This window comes from Trachymyrmex septentrionalis, unplaced genomic scaffold (assembly GCF_001594115.1).
Source record: "Trachymyrmex septentrionalis isolate Tsep2-gDNA-1 unplaced genomic scaffold, Tsep1.0 scaffold133, whole genome shotgun sequence".
NCBI classification, from domain to species: domain Eukaryota; kingdom Metazoa; phylum Arthropoda; class Insecta; order Hymenoptera; family Formicidae; genus Trachymyrmex; species Trachymyrmex septentrionalis.
The window spans coordinates 76,128-84,305 of record NW_017304472.1 but is presented as its reverse complement, the minus strand read 5'-3'; the positions used below and the strand labels follow the sequence as shown (position 1 = coordinate 84,305).

Below are 8,178 nucleotides of genomic sequence, written 5' to 3'. Positions count from 1 at the left end.
TCAAGAAATAAGAAGTATCACAAATGTCGAGTCTTGGAGATATGTGCCGGGGGTTATGAATCCTGCGGATTTATCTTCACGAGGATGTGATGCCAAGAAATTACTCGAGTCAAGATGGTGGGAGGGGCCCGAATGGCTAAAGCTGCCCCCGGAAGAATGGCCGTCCAAAGAAGAAGAGATTAACGAAGAGATAGTCAATATAGAGCTGCATAAAACTTCAAGTCGACTTAAAGAAGAGACTCCCCCTGAAGCTACGACAGAAGGAATCGCTATGATTGCTGGTGAAAAAGACGTCCCTTGGTACTTGGAAAGATTTTCAAGCTACGCGAAGATCTTACGAATGATAGCATGGGTGTTAAGATTTACCAATAATTCCCGAAGAATCCACGCATCAGTCAGAGGAGAGTTAAGAAATCAGTATAGCAGAATTACTCCTCTGTAAATTAGCTCAGAAAGAATCATTCATGGGAGTAAACGATCCACGGCTGCGAGGATTGAACGTCTTCGAAGAAAAGGGAATTATGCGTATTAAAACAGCAGTTTCTAATCGTCAAGACACTTTCTGTTTTAGATATCCTATAGTGTTGGATTCAAAGCACTTATCGACGAGAAGAGTTATCCTGTATACTCATTTGAAACTCAATCACGCTGGAACCGAGATTGTAATGAACAATCTACGGGAGAAGTTTTGGATTCTCCGGTACCGACGGACGGTGCGTTCCATCGTTCACAAGTGTACGGCTTGCCGTCGACACGCAGCGAGGAACATGGAAGCGCCATTTACACCGCTGCCAGAAAATAGAGTACGAGAGGCAGCAGCATTCGAGGTGGTAGGCATCGATTACGCAGGTCCTCTTTTCTTGAAGGAAGGATGTAAGGCCTACATCTGCTTGTTTACGTGCGCGGTCTACCGTGCAGTACATTTGGAACTGGTCACATCGTTATCAACGGAGGAATTTATAGAAGCCTTCAGAAGATTTATAGCCAGACGAGGAAGGCCTTCTGTAGTATATAGCGATAATGGCAGAAATTTCGTAGGATTAGCGAATTTACTACGAAAAATTAATTGGCAGAAAATTCAGCGATATTGCTCTCTTAGCCAAATCGAATGGAATTTCAATCCACCTTCAGCTGCTTGGTGGGGAGGATGGTGGGAGCGCCTCATCCGCATCCTCAAGGATTTGCTAAGGAGAACGCTGAGGAGAACTTCGTTGAGTTACGAAGAGATGAACACGGTCTTGTGCGACTGTGAAGCTGTTATGAATTCAAGACCGCTTACTTACATGACAGAAGAGAGTACTGAGACCATGGCAATCACTCCAGACATGTTCATTAGAGACGTCAAGGAAGCTGGCGTTCCCGATTTGGACCAGATCAGCAAGACAAACTTTGCAAAACGGATCCGTTATCGCCAAAGTCTAAAGGAAGAATTGAGAAGGCGTTTTCGCATCCAGTATCTAGGACTATTATCCAGACGGACGAAATGCAAGAGCAGTTTCACGCAGGTTGCAGTTGGCGACGTAGTACTAGTCGGAAACGACACCCAAAGACGTTTGGATTGGCCGCTGGCAATAGTCAAAGAAGTCTTTCCTGGAAAGGACGGACATACCAGAGTTGTGAGACTGAAAACGGAAAAGGGAGAATTAATTCGCCCAATACAAAGACTGATCCCGTTGGAGGTGGGTCATCACGCGGAAAAAGCTAGCAGAGTCCGTGAGTCAATCAAAGCTTCGCCTCAGGATGGAGAGAGTCCAGAGTCTGCCCCGCAGGAGAAGCAGGAGTCGGTCGTCGAGGAGAAGCCGGAGTCTGTTCCTACAGAAGAAACGGATCTAAGAACTCGGAGCGGACGACTTATTAAGAAGCCAGAACGATTTGAAGCCTAGCTTCATTTTTCATTTTTTATTTACTTTGCCTTTTTGGACAGGTTGAGTTGCACCCAGATCGCGAGGATGCAACTCAAGGTGGGAGAGATGTGTGATGCGCGGTTCGCATCCAAGAGACACGCGTAACCCGCGTGCAAGACATCACGGGAGCGTTTTCCGTTCACGTGTTCGGCCGTTAGCTCTAGTCTTTGTTTCCCCCCGTTCGCGCTCATTGTGCCGTGCGCCGCGATACGCGAACAAAACGAGACTAGGCGAGGTTATAGTTTGCAGTGAGAGTCAGAGGATTGCGTTGCCGAATAAAGGGCGTGCATATTCACCGAACAGTTTTCGAGTGTCTTATTCTTCTTCCTGTGATCCATCAATTTGGCGCAACAACAGCGACTGAACGTAAACCTGGATTTCGGGCGATATTATTTTTATCGAGAACAATACCTTCGGTTTTTTCGTATTCCCGAAGGTACTGTTCCTTACTCTCGTCATCCAGGAATTCGCTCGGCCATCCGCTAGCTTCCTGCTTTAATTTCAAAAAACTGTTGATATATTATATTTGACAAACAAACCACCCTGCCTCGTACGAGGATCGAATCGCGTGACTCTAAACTGCCATATTTCGCTCACGTTCGTTACGAGATAACCTTTCTCGAGAGCCTTGCGCAATTCGCAGGATACCCACGCTCCTACGAATTCACGATCGGCGGGGAGATCGTGAGTGCACTCGGCCTGCGAGAAACAGCAACAATGGCACAGCCCGAACAACAATTTACCTTGTACGCGGTACGGGAGTACAGGGTGAAAAAGATCGCGTGGAGGAAGTACTGTGCACCGAATGATACCCTCGACACAATCGAAATTAAAATTCGGAGCTGCGCCAATCAGCTCCGAACACTGTTCTCCGATATAAATCGTTGGCTGATCTAATGGAAAAATACCTGTTTTTAATACGTACGGATACAGAGAACATACGTCCACGTAGCGTATTTTCTCCGTACCTGTAACTTCGTATCGTGTTACGATATTTTCCGTACGAAAAAAGAACGCCTCGCGAGGATCGAGAGGAGGGTTGATCAATATCGAATGACTTTCAGACAGAAAAGTGCGCATCTCGTGAAAATTCGCACTCCCATTTCTCTATCACCCTATATCCTCGTTGTCGAAGACGCCATGTCATTGCAAGAGTTCGTTCGTATCGTGCATCGATTGTATCTTCGCGCGACACCCCGGATGTAAGTTTTCTTTCGTGATTGATTTGATAAGCTGGGACAACCATGCCAAAAACAACCGTGAAATTGTATCACGTAACGCGACGTCTCGTTCTCTGATTCGACTTCGTAATATCCGACGGGTGTACCGGCAATTCGATATTCGCGGTCTCGCCCTGCATGGATTATAGGATGCCCGAGCTCGCGCTCCATCCACACTAACCACTGCAGGGCTTTGTACGAGTGATTATCTTTATATCTATATCCGCCCGGTGCAATGATTTCAATTTCTTCCTCACGTAAAAAGTTTTTACGAAAAACTTTCATTCATGTGGAAGCGATAGTCGTGCATTCTACGAACGGACATTCTACACACGTCTCCGCGTTCTAAAAAGATTTTTCTGAACGCCATGCGCGCGCGTCGAAGGATATTTACATCATTCCGACAATATTTCACTATTTCCTGTTTAAAATTAAAATCGAAATTCGAACGCGACATTTCCTCGTGCCAAACCATAAAACGCTCCTCTGGTTTCATTTGTTCGGGTGAATAATATCGTGCGCCAGGTATTGGACCAATATAATTTTGATTGTTCAGCGTATTAAACAAATGAGGAAAAAAACCTTTGCCCAGAGTATCCTGCAGCCCGAAAGCCTTGGGTAACTCCGATAATCGCATAGATATATAATTTGAGCTATCGATAAATTTTGTACGTCCAACCGTCATAACGATAATTTTCGTCCCGTTCAAAATCACCCGAGGTTCTCCCGACTTTTCAACGATGTACTTTAAAATAAATTGAGCGTCAAATGCTTTAGCATTATGCGCGATACAGATAAATTTTTTTAAATATTTAGACGAGTGCGTCGCGAAATCGACAAACTCTTTTACGGGGTCTCTACTAAATACGAATTCGCGCACTCTACACCAACGACATGGCAATGACATGGTCTCTATTCCCGTGCACGCTTCGCAAATTTGTTGCGCGACGCAGAGAGTTGGAACGTGAATTCTTATGTTCCTCGTTCCTTCGAGCGTTTCGTCTTGTCGCGTTTCGAAATCATAAAACACAAATGTGACGCGATCTCTTTTACCAGATGTACAAGTATGAAATGCGGATTTTTTTCCAAAAAAAACACGTTAAATTTGGAAGAATGATAAAAACAGCTTTATTCAAAGTATGCTTCATTGCTAGTTACACATTTTTCCCATCTTTCGGGCAATTTGTGGATACCACGCCAGTTAAAATCTTCCCTCTTTGTCGCGAACCATTCATCGAGCCATTTTTTCACATCTTCGTACGAACCAAAGCGCTGCTCAGCAAGTGCGTGACCCATCGATGCAAACAAGTAGTAATCGGAAGGAACCAAGTCTGAGTAAACCGCATGGGGTAGAACTTCCCAGCTGAGTGCTTCCAACGTGTCGCGAACCGGTTTTGCCGTATGTGATGGAGCATTGTCATGAAGAATGTTGAACGCAGAATTCAAGAGGCATCGATAAGTCGCACTAATGCGGGATGCCTATGGCGAACGCAGAATTCAAAAGGCATCGATAAGTCGCACTAATGTGGGATGCCTATGGCGAACGCAGAATTCAAGAGGCATCGATAAGTCGCACTAATGCGGGATGGCGTTCCGATATTTGCCTGGTCCGTGATGAAGTACCTGCGTAGATTACTACTACGACTAATCGCGATTATTAAGCACGAAAGGTGGATGAATGAATGTCCGAATATATCAATCGAGTACACTTTTTATTTTCTTCATTCGTTCCACAAGCCACGCACTACAAAATTGACTACCGTAATGCGGTAGTACGCGCTCGAGAGAAGCGTACACGCTCCTTCGACAGTGGCAGCTAGACTCCCCTCTCAGCCACGAAAACGAACAACGGAGTCGAGCCCGATCACGAGGCGTTATGTGGGCAATCACGCGTTCTCCTAATGGCGAAACGCAAATATATACACGAGGGAAGACTATTATTGAATACACTTACAATCTGCGTGGCCAACCAAGGCTAATATTTTCGAAACCCAAACAAAGAAAAGTGACTTTATGTTGTCTCTTTTGGTATTCTGGTCTTTTTTCAAGCAGCGAACGGTTCAAATCGATCAATTGTTGTTGGTAGCGTCCAGCATTAACCGTTTCACCAGGTTTTAACAGCTCATAATAGACCACACCCTTCTGGTCCCACCAAACACAGAGCATCGTCTTTCTGCCAAAGCGATTCGGTTTTGCAGTCGATGAGGATGGTGCGCCTGGGTCTACCCATGATTTTTTGCGCTTGGGATTCTCAAAATAAATCCACTTTTCATCCCCACTAACGATACGATGAAAAACGACTTCCTTTTATATCGTGCAAGCAAAATTTCACATGTGTTTTTGCGCCTCTCCATCTGCTTGCCGTCCAACTCATGCGGTACCCATCTTCCGATCTTCTGAATCTTTCCCATCTCTCGTAGGCGATTGGAAACAGCTTGTTGACTAACAATCAATTGCTCTGCGAGTTGATTTTGTGTTTGTGAATCATCTTCGTCCAACAATGCTTGCAATTCCACATCTTCGTATCTTTTTGGCGGTTTTCCGTGTTCCTTGTCTACAACTCGAAGTCACCACTTTTAAAACGTCGAAACCATCGTTCACACGTATCTTGCGATGGAGCATGTTCACCATAAGCTTCTCAAAGTAATCGGTATGATTCAGCAGCAGTTTTCTTCAAATGAAAACAAAAAATTAATGCTGTCCGCGAATGCTCTTTGTTTGGTAAAATTTCGACATATCGAACACAGCAACACAACACTATGCAAACACTTTGTCAATTTATCACTCGTGCGCGTCTGACACTTGTTGATGGCACTTCAAAATGGCATAACAGTCAAATCTTTATACCACACACTGCATTGATGCGCCATCTGTTTTCCAAATCCGCATTTAATACTTGTACACCTGGTAACACGCTCGTCCGCGTCTTCGGCATCATTCATATTTGTTTGCGGATTTTCTTCTCGCAACGCCATAGTACTTGTACCCTCTCCAGGGTTTTCTACTGTGGCTTTACGACAAAGAGGCCGCATGTAACACAAATGATTCAAAGACTGTAACGAACGGCACGTTTTACAATAAATTACGTCGCAATCGTGTCGCGATTTTGAATTAATCAATCGCCCACAACCGTTGCAAATTTTAATGGATTCGCAAATGCTTCAGAGGGATTGATTATACGATCCCTGCGTTCGATGACGATCGAAACACGGACGCCCGAAGAAGACGCGAGCGCACGAATCGCACTTAATCATCACAACGTCGGGGAGCTCGCAAGACGGGGTGGCGTAACAACGTGGGCATTTTTTTGTGCATCGATGCCCTCGGTCGTTACGAAAGTCCACGTTGCACGCTACGCAATATCCTCCACGAGAACCGGCGGTGGCTTTTAAACTTAGTATAGGGTTATAATGTCGCGAACTCTCGTAATACATTATGTTTAAACAGCACGAGGGTTCGCGACCTAGGGAGGAAAGTAACGAGCAGCCGTCATACATCGGATTCTCGCCTCGACCAAAAGTATTAAAATTATATACCATTATAGCAATATTTTCGGAAGCGAGAATCCGTTGGAATTGCTCGATTTCACGAATACCGCAGCCTTCCTCGGGAATCGTGATACCAGCGGATTTCATTAATTTTTCGGCCAGCTTAGGCTATAACGAGGAACGCTGGTATCTCATGGATTCCCATTTTTCTTGCAATTCCCCCGTACGCAGTTGCCCACGCTCTTGATGTATGCGAACCACTACGAGCGAACGGGGAAAACACAAATTGTCTGTGTTATTTATTTGTAAAATCGAGCGTTTGGCTATGTCTTCGTGAGTCAATCTATTAGATCCGCGACCTGCGGTTACCAAGACTTTAAAAACGCGTACGGTAAAATTTTCTACGATATCGAACCCTTCGGCACTTTGCGCCAACGAACTCACGAGTTGCCATATGTCCTCGTGAGTTAAGTCGCGTGCTGGACGAAACGATAGACCCGCCGGACCGCGCGCTAGATCCGCCGACTCGATAATCCTACGTAATCGTTCGGTTCGCACGAATGTAGCGCATACGTCCTAATTTCACGCGCTTTCTATCCAACGAACGATATCAGTACCCTCGGGTGGCGGTCGTATCGCGAAAGTTGCCTCCCTCCCTAGTAACGCGAAATTCCTGAATCGACGCGAGTTTTCCGCCCTTAATTCTATAAAAGCGAAATTATCTCTAACCTCCTCCTCCTGTCGGTGATGACGATCCTGATCGTTTTCCTCGAGATGATCATGATGATGATGATGATGATGTGTATATTGACGTTGCTGCTGCTGCTGCTGCTGTTGCTGCTGCTGCTGATGCTGCTGCTGCTGCTGATGTTGTTCGCCGATGGAATTTTGTGAGGATTCTTTCATCGGCATGTTTTCTTCTCGTGTGCTGCGATGTAAGACCACCGCCTGTTTGTACTGTAAAAAAATTAAACAAACCTTATTAGTCCGATAACATTGCTATATATACATATATATATATTAAGTTAGAAACATACTATTCGTAACATTACTGCATGGCAAGATAACTCACCTACAGCTGTTTACATGATCGGGCGTGGGAGGATAATGTTTTTCTCTTTTATGTAATTTAGTATTCCGGCAACATAGGTAGAACGGGGGAGTATGAAATATCTGATAAAAATATCTGCTTAAGTATCTCGAGCAACAAATAAATTCAAAATAAAAAATAAAACGATTATTACCTTCATTTCCAAGAGGCACGTAATATCTGCTATCTTCTTTCTCTGTTGCCTCCTGTGTTATTTTCTCCTCCTCCACCTCTCCAGCATCACCGTTGTCCTTGACGCATCATCGTTGGAGACGACTTCCACGTTATCGGCAACATTATTGTTGGTGTCATCATTATCAGCATCATCATCATCATCATCGTCATCATCATCATCATCATCATTATCAATAATGCTGTCATCCTCTTCTTCCTCTTCCTCCTCCTCCTCTTCCTCTTCCACTTCTCCCCGTATCAATTCTTCAGTTTCCTGAGCTAAAAAGTAATTTATTATTATT

At 44.7% G+C, this 8,178-nt stretch overlaps 1 protein-coding gene across 4 annotated transcripts in view; it reads left to right on the top strand.

The window, feature by feature from the left end:
* The window catches only part of LOC108757166 (alpha-methylacyl-CoA racemase), a 229,404-nt gene that overhangs the window by 210,271 nt on the left and 10,955 nt on the right, over nucleotides 1–8,178 (top strand). The gene's annotated exons all lie outside the window — the stretch shown is intronic.